Here is a 9454-nt window from a genome sequence, read left to right as displayed (position 1 = left end):
ATATAGCTCTTACCTCCTGGGGTTGTGGTTGAACACAGCTGCCTCTTCTGTGTTATCAGAAAAGCCCATTATGAGCAACCCAATTATTCCAGGACGCACAGATTTAATGTCTTCTTTCTTTTAAGTCATTTCTAGTTCTTTGTCACCAAACATTGGTTTAAAAATGGACAATTATCTTCCTGGAGCAGAACACTTTAAGATATTTGCAGTCCTCTGAACTTACTCTCTAACACTGGAAAGTGATAGTGCTTTGAAGGCTGTGATAGACTTTTTAATAGGCAGATAATGCCAGCAGATGTACCTGCTGACAATGGGCCTGATGTTAGTGGAAGATGGAATGAGTTAAGGGAACTTTGGGGTCTTTTAGTGCTAAATGCCTGCAGCGTATAGGTTTTTAATTTACAGACTCCACTCACCATTTACTTGTTGTCAGGACCATGAGGCTTGCAAATGGGTAAAAATGGACAAAGCAGTTAAAGAGGTGCTGGAGAATTATTCGATTTGAAGCACTGAGTGTAAACACCCTGTGCTGTTGCTGCCCTGGCTGGGAGCTTAGTTGGACATCCACACTTATTTGAGAGTGTGTTCACAGGGAATAGATAGCAGCCTTAGGTTCAGATGCATGCCAGCCAGCAATCAGTAAACTGTTCTTAATAACATGGGGTTTATATACATTTTGCATTGCATTACTGGTTGCCCTTGGGAAGCCAAAGTCAGCACAAATAGGCTGGAAATATACCCCTGAACTGCACCAACCAGCCCCCTGGCAGGCCCACAGGGTGGTCTGAGTCCTTGGCTGCTCTGGTAATGTGAGATTTAATGCAAGAGGAATTCTGCTTCTGCTTGCAAACAGCAGGAAAAGCCCTGCTCCCCCTTGCTGAGGGCTGGTGTGACTTGCAATGAGGGGCAGACCAGGTATAGCAGGTTTTGCTGTTTCTTGGTTTTGCTTTTTCTGGAATATAGGAAAGGAAAGGGGGGGGGAGGTTATAGTACATGTTTAAATTAACAGGAGCTATTTGTTTCCTTACATGAAGGACACATTGGAAAGCAGGCACTACAGGGTAAAGGGGGAGGCAATCTGACAAGAGGGAAACACTTAAAATAATGGGATTTCTTAACAGTGAAAAAAGAGGTCAGGGTTATGAAGAAGCCTGAACCAGGTCAGAGCTCCTCATTTCAAACTAATGAACCACTTGATGACAGGAGCTGGAGTTTCTTGATGAGAGGATGTACTGTTTGCAGCAAAATGGTGATGTCAGTGTTGGTAGCAGAACCGAGAGGTTAAAGACAGTAATTTAATTCACTTGGGTAAGTGTTTGTCACCTTTCTGGTCAGGAGGATCTGCACAAATTCCTTTTCTGGGTTCAAGTTCACCACTTTATCTTCAAAATATCAAGGCGAAACAGAGTTCAGTCTTACATGCTCACGTAGAAGCTCACATTTTATTCACCAGAAACATCTTTTTTCATGGCTCATAAATATTAAACTAATATAAATGTAACCTCTGTGTTCTCAGGGCTGATCAGGAGTGAGTGAATTTAGAAACTGAAATTTGCAAGCTGCAGTCTCTTTCTCTGTTGTTAGCATCCTCTTCTAGAGGCTAAATGAAAGTCCCAGCACCTCTGGTCAGCTTGTGTTCAGAAACAACACTGCCCTTGATTGCCACCTCCTCTCCTCCTCCCCCCAAGTTGTAGCAGCTCAACAGCCATGAATATCCCAGCCTGACCTGTGAGCTTTGAAAAGAGAAATGAAGACCCAAATGTCTCCAATGCCCCATCCACAAAAGCTGTGCCCTATATAGTGTCAGGGCATTGCAGGTTTCTGGGAGTGCTGTGGCCTCACCAATGCTGCCTTGTCCTTCTTCAGTAATTTTTTTTTTTTTCTTCCTTTTTTTTTTTTTTTTGGCATGCTGCTAAAAAGCAGCACTGTTTAGAAGTCAACAGTAACAGAAATGTCCAAGTGATTTTGTGCTGTAACTTCTGAGATGAAAAACTTGGCAGGGAAAAAACAGAAGTCATAAGTCTATTTGCCTCACCTACTTACTGTGTGCTTATCTGGAACAGCTTGTGAAATTCTTTGGAAACCTAATGCATTTAGCAGATAGGGGCCAAGACTCTCTATGAGCTCGCCAAAAGCAAACTTTAATTCACAGTCTTGATATTATGGGAGAGCTATACTTGAAGTAGCCTGATGTAAGGCTTCCCTGACATTTATATGGTGAAATACAATTCAGTCCCATATCTAAAGGGGACAAAAAAAGTAAACAGAAAAAGAAAACCTCTTAAGAAAGCTTTGAGGCTGATGACCAACCTTTAAAAGTTACCCCAATTCCAAGCCTCATTTCTCCTGCGGGTCTCTTGGATTCCCCTTTTGTGCAAAGTAAGATACTTATAGTTGGCTTTGAATCTCAAAGAATCATCTTTTTTTCCAGAGACTGGATGCCAGCAGCTCCTGCGATTTCTTGTCTGCCATCACCCCTCACCTAAGAAGTGGAAGATGTGCTTCTGTTTACTGCTGCCACTGAGCAGGCCATGGTATTCCAGCTATAGTAGGTGTGTTAGTTAGCTCTGGGGATGCTCTTCCTCCTCCTCCTGCCTCCTCCTGCTTTTCGTCCCCTGCTGAGCACCTTCCTGGCTCTCACCTGCTGTCTGCTGTTGGCAGAGACAGGACACAGACCCTGCTGCCTGCTTCAAGCCTGGTGCTCATCTGGTACCCAGAGAAGACCACAAAGACAAGAGAGCAGATGATCAGAGTGCTAGAAAGTGAAATTAGTTATAAAAAAATAGGAGTAAAATGCCATTCTGTAAATCGGCAGTGGCAGAAAGAAAAAGAAAAAAAAAACTGGCAGGGTTTTGATGTTATCTTTTGCTGCAAACACTGCTTGGGGCACTATGAATGCCAACAGTGACAAGTGTGGGAAACCAGAAAGGGACAGGAAAACAAGGTGGTTTTGCAGATGGAAGCCTACAGAGGAGCTGCTGAACTTTACTGGTGAGCAGAGAGCTGGTGCTGTAGTTGTGACTCTTCTGGGCTGTGCCTGGTAATATTCGTCACCTTCTCTCAGAGAAGGTAAGTGGGGTTGAGTGTCTCTCCAAAGCAGGCTGGCCTGCTGGGGTTGCCACATAAATGAGCTCAAAGGGAAAAGTTGGTGTGCCAGGGAGGGTATCAGTGGATATTTTGCCACATGAGTCAAAGGTGACCTGATCTTCACACAGGGGGTAATCTTGAATTTTATGTGAAGTACCTATGCTATCAAAAACGGATTAGAGCCTCTCTCCTTGCACTCCTGACAAGCCTTTCAGCCTGCCTGGATGAGCATGGTATTAGGATGCTGACACTGCTGGAGGGTATATTTTTCTGATGAGGTGGGAGATGAAGTCCTGACTGCCTGTTGTTATACAAGAGCTGATGGTGCTTTCTGTGCCGAGAAAGCCAATGACTCTTGCCCTGTGTGAATGCATTATGTTCCACTTCAGTTTCCATGGCATTTGGCTGTTCTTGGTCCAAATAATTGTTCAGTCCCTGTGAGGGCTATGGTACTGAATAGCAAATTCTTTCAGCCCAGACGTAGAGATATGACAGGACCTGTGATGAAACGTAACTTGGTGTTGATTTAGCAGAGCACTTGTGTCTCTGAAGAGTTGCTGTGGCTGTGCTTTATATTCAAAGTCTCACAGTGTGCTGAGAAAAGCTCCCTCAGTCTAGACCTAAAAAGGTACTGCTGTGTCTGAAAGTCAGAGATGAGCAATCCAGGACTGGAGCCCTGGAGCTGTGTGCAAGGGAAGTCCTGTCTCTCTTACAGAGGGTCCTAGGCCACCATGTCACAGCAGACATCCTACAGTCACCCAAAGGGTACTTGTGGAGCAGTAGGCTGGCACCTCTGTGTCTGAGAAGCAGTGATGTTCATAGGCCAGAATCTGCTTCTCTGCCTTTTCCTTCAAAAAAATGAACAGGTAGCTTCTGGGGGTGATGGTTAGAGCTGTTGCCCCAAGAGGGAAGGTGTGGAGGTTTCATTGCCTCCTTTATCTGGAAGGGACCAAGTCCACACAAATTAGGAGCTGTAGACTGGAGGTTAGAGGCAGCATATGTGGGTCTCTGCCCCTCTGAGCTGAGGTAACCAATCTCCTAGGGCAGTGATGAGAGGAAAAGGGGCTCTGCCCACCTGGCTACTGTGAAAGAAGTTCCCATTTTCTTCTCATCACTTGTTCTGAAGAGAGGCAGATGTCTGAGAATGCAATGTGAGTTAAGCACATTCCAAAGCCACCTCTCAGATTGGCCATCTTGTGAATCATAGCTAAAGTCTACTTTCCCCATAGGGATCACAGTTGGGAACAGAACAAGCTCAAGGAAGGAGCATTTGCAAAAAAAAACCAAACCAAAAACCCAACAAACTCTAATCATCTGGTACACTCCAGTGAGGAAGAAATCACACCTCTGAAGTCAGCAGTCTGAGGGTCTCCTATCCAGTTGAGGATTTTTCTAATGACATTTTTAGATGTGATGCCATGCAGACAACTGGTGCTTATTCAGACTTTCAGGATTATCTTGGTACAGCAGGAAATTTTCTGGTGTCTTTTAAAGCATTTGCCTCTTCTTTGTCATAGAAAGTGACATTTGATGGAAGTGACAATCCAGATGATCTTTTCAATCAAAACAGCATGCATTGCTGTTTAATGAAGCCTGTGACTCAAGGTTTTATAATATATGCTCAGATTCTGCATTACAAGATCCAGTAATAGAGGAACTAGCTCACTGTGTACACAGAAGTAAAGCTTCTCTCTGGGACAATTTACAGAGGTTCTGGAAGAGGCTTGGCTAGAATATTGCTCTGATACAAGACTGCTGGTTTTATAGCAATTTTTATTGTCAAGTCCATCCCAAATGTGTTGTCATTATTTTCCTATTATTCACACTGAAAAAATATCACCATAAAAATATTACTTGTTCCAGTATATAACTCGGTTACTAAGGTTACTAGATGAGATCTGTTTGGAATGATTTACAGCTTCTAAATACACTTTCCTCCCCCAACAATCTGACTGAGAAGAATCTGCCCTAATAAATTAACCATGGTAAATGTGGACTGACCTACAAATTAAGAAATGCAAGGTTAAATACAAACATCGATCAAAGGCAAGAACTATAAATAGATAATGAAGTGAAGAAACAATGCCTGCAAAGCAAAAGGCTCCTGAAGTTTTCACATTTGCTGGCGAATGCTATTAAAGTCCTCTGCTCACCAAAAGAAGATACTGCTTACATGCATTCAGAGGAAACATTGTGCAGCAGGAAACCTTGTCACTTCTACCTACTATAAATCAAGAAAAATTAAAAGATTCTCCATGAAACTTTACAGGGAAGTTCTGCATAGGTCCTCCAGAACCAGGGCTGTGATCTGATACAAAAGACACTGCCCCCACCACTCCCAGATGAGAAACTGCTGCTTTGACTGCCTTTCCTATTACTTGTTCCTTATAGAGCACAGCTCCCTGTGGTGGGATGAAAAGGGTGCTGTGTCCTGAAAGAGCTTCTGATGTTTTGGGACAGACTGGAAGTCAAGTCTGGGTTTCTACCCGCTCCCTTTGAAAGTAGGTCTTTTTAAACCAATTACTATGTTTTGTACCTTTTTTTCACTTATTTTGGCTTTGTGGTGTTAGTGAAGTCCAAAGCTGTATTTTACAAAGAGGCATCATCCACCTTTCAGTGTGCAGAACTGAAATCTATAAAAGTGGGTGCTGTTATTAACACTGAAACAAATTACATGGGGAAACAAGTAGATCCTTCTGTGTCATCACAGGTTTATTGCCTTCAGGGCAGTTGTGCTGACAAATAGTGAGTAAAGATCCAGTCTGATATGAATGGGGCCCTTAAAGGCACACATTTCATTTTTGCAAGGTTGGCATCTCTGTTTTGAAAGGCAAGCCTAAAGCTCTCACCTGAAGTGTGGTCCATTCCCTAAAGCCTTACAATCTGCTATCAAAGGTTTTGGGAGCATCCTGTTTCATTTGAAATGAGATCCCCACTGGAGGTCTCTCGGCCTGCATGGTTGTAAACAATGGTTAGACAGATGCCCTTAGATCAGGACAGCCCCTAGGGTAGTGAGAAGCCTAAGAAATGCCCTCAGCTTATTAAAATCCTAGTTTTGTGTAGCCTCCTTTGGCAACAGGGAAAATGGTATGTAGCACTTGAAAGGATTTAGGAGCAGATTTAAAACAGGAATGGTTCTACGCAGATGAGAATATTGTCTTTCATAATCACGGGAGGAACAAAACCAAGAGAAAATGTGGTTTAATTAGGCCACCAGAGCAATAACTCATCTGGGAGTACCACTTGGAAGCATGCTGCGGAAAAGAAGCATCTCTTTTTTCCCCCTTAAGCTTTTCTCTTCTTTTCAGGGCTGTGTAAACTTTCCCTCTGTCAGGGCCCTGAGGATACAGGAACAGCATGGCTGAGGTTGGCAGAGCTCCCTGGAGACTGTCTAGTCCACCTCCCACTTCTCCAAGCAGCATCTGCTAGAGCACATTGCTCAGGATCAGGACTTGAGCAGGTTGCTCAAGACTGTCCAATCAGGTTTTGAATATCTCCAAGACAATGAGTCCACAGCATCCCTGGGAAACTTGTTCCTATGTTTAATCAGAAAGAAAAAATTATTGGGGTTTTTTTGTTTTTTTTCCTATGCTTAGTGATTTTACTTTAATTCAATATGTGCTCATTGCCTCTTGTACTCTCACCGGGCACCACTGAGAGCTTGGCTCTGTCATCTTTACTGCCTCCTATCAGGTACATATATACAGTGATAAGATCTCCCTGAGCCACCTCTTCTACAGGCTGAGCAGTCCCAGGTCTCTCAGCCTCCCCTTGTATGTCAAAAACTTGGAGGCCTTTCCCATTTTTGTGGCTATTTGATTGACCCACTTCAGTATGTCCAGCTGAGTCCTCAGATGCATCAAGCACAGCAGTGCCAGTGAGTCGAAGGAGGCGATTGTCCCACTTTACTCTGCACTGGTGTGGCCCCATCTGGAGCTCTCTGTGCAGTTTTGGGAGCCAGAGTACAAAAAAGAGATAGAGCTACGAGAGAGTGTCCAGAGGAGGGCTGTGAGGTTGGTGAAGGGTTTAGGGGGAAAGCCCTATGAGGAGCAGCTAAAAGCCCTTGCTCTGTTCAGCCTGGAGAAGAGGAGACTGAGGGGAGAGCTGATGGCAGCTCCCTGCTTCCTCACTAGGGAGCTCCCACCCATGCTTTCTGTCCAGGGGCCTGGGAGCCCCATTTAAGCTCATGCACTGGAACCATGCCCTGAACTACAACATAGGTGTGCCTGTGCCTGTCTTTGTCCTTTGCTATCCTGACCAAGCTTCCTGTATCTTTTGACCAAGACCCTGGATCTTTTGTTGTTGGTAACATTGCCTCCAGTCCTGTTTTCTGGATGCACTACAGGTAGGTTGTAGGTAGCTTTATCCCTAGTCCTGTGTCTAATCTCCTGCCTCCAGGATGAGCCCTGGAGCCGGATCTGTGTCATCACCTGTCTGACAGTCACAGGATGATCTCAGAACCATCACTGTCACCTGCCTACTCTGCTGATGGACAGTGGGAATACATCTCACTGGGTTAAGGGTACTGACTTTGCTCAGATCACCCTTGTGTCCCAGCACGTCCCTCCCTAATGGCACAGCCCTGCTCTTGCTGCTTAGCGGCAGACTCAGCTAATCCTCTGGTTCTCTCTACACTCAAATACATGCTCCTTCTCCTTCACAAGGTTTCTGGAGAGGGCCTTCTCTGTACAAGTGTGTGTTCTGGGGAGATCAATCTCCCACCCTTGTATGTATGTAAATGTAGTGTAACAAACTGTGCATTGAATTATAGGAGACTTCAGGTCCCACACAGGATTCCCCCAGGCTTCACTTTCAATTCCTTGCAACTGAACACAGTTTTGAAAGAAGAGTTTTTGCCCTAGAGATTTGTCACAAGGTATTGCTGCTAGTTAATTTTTTTCCTCCTCCACCCCACCTCACTAGCTGAGGTCTTAGAGACTTAATTTCCTTGCTGTTATCAACCAAAGGCACATCTGCTTTCTGATTCACTTAAGATGATTTTTAAATCAAGTTGGTGCTGCACATGATTCTTTCTAATTGGTACACTCTGACTTATCACCTTGGAGAAATCCTAGCCATGCCCTAAATCCTGATGATTAAGTCAGCCTTTTAATAATATTCCAAATCACTTCTATGCAGGTGTACAATAATAATTTTATGAGGCAGTTTCTTGGCCACAGATAGGTGGAGGAGAGGTGTGAGCCTGTCTCAGAGCATATTGCTCTTTTTAATGCCAACCAAGAACCATCTTGTCACTGAGGCATTGCTGTAGGGTGCCAAGGGGTCTGCTTCTTACCCATCTCTTGCCAGCTGGTAAAATATCCGTTTTCTCATCATTCCATTCTGGCCAATTTAGTGACCTTCCTCAAGAAACCAGCTGTCTGGCTGTGTGCTGAGCATGCCACGTTATGCTTGCCTACCCAGGCACAGCTCCCTTGGCTCATTCACATCATCTTGAAGTGGGATTTGGAAAATCACCCAACCTGCTGTTCCATAGTACCCCTGTGGTGATGGTGGCATCTTGTTTCTCCTTCATTTGACACTGTTCTGAATGACAGCACTTAAAAGGAAGGGTTTTCCCTTTTATCAGGGGAACACAGTGAGATGTCTCTTGCATCTTGCCACAGTGGAGTTAAGCTTTGAGATAATGCTCTGTCCTGTGAGTAGAAGCTGGTGCCCAGACCAGGCATATGCAAAGTGCCACTGTCCATCCAATGCTTACATTTTCATATAGCATCCCAGCACGGAGCTTTCTATCAGCTGGGGAGGAAGGGGGAAAAGGTCAAGGGATAGGTGAAGATTATCCGACTACTCTTTTGCCCTCCATCTTGTGAATCCCATGGGCTGAAGAACCATGCAAATCCTTCCTTGCTGAATCCAACCCAGAAACTGGGGTGCTACCTGCCACAGCCTACAGGTCAAGTTGTTCTACACTGGGAAAGCTCTTTTTGAGGTACAGCTGGAAGAAAAAATGACACACTGTGACCCAGCAGGGGAAACAGTTGTCCCAGCATATTGGGAACATAAATGTTGTCAATGTTCCTCCTCGTCTACTCCCTGACCTAAAATGAAGTTCACCTGGAGCAAACTGAGGGAGACACCTGATAAATGCTCACACACACAAAGCTGTGCTTGGTAAAGGCTCTCAGGTTGTGCTCACAGCTGACTTGCTGCCAAGGTAAAGCGGGAGGAAGCAGTGCCAGCTAAGCAGCAGCAGCACTTTCAGATCAGGCAATTTAGATGCTGCTGTAGTGCCCACTCACAGAGGCTTTTCTTTCTGCTAATGGAAGATGTCCTGAAGGAGCTAAATCCCTCTTTTAATCCACTCTTACGCCCTCATAAATTCACAACAGCTGATGGGCATCTT

Source organism: Heliangelus exortis, chromosome 2 (genome assembly GCF_036169615.1).
Source record: "Heliangelus exortis chromosome 2, bHelExo1.hap1, whole genome shotgun sequence".
In the NCBI taxonomy this organism is placed as follows: Eukaryota; Metazoa; Chordata; class Aves; order Apodiformes; family Trochilidae; genus Heliangelus; species Heliangelus exortis.
The sequence above is the reverse complement of the archived record's forward strand: the minus strand, read 5'-3'. Positions refer to the sequence as shown.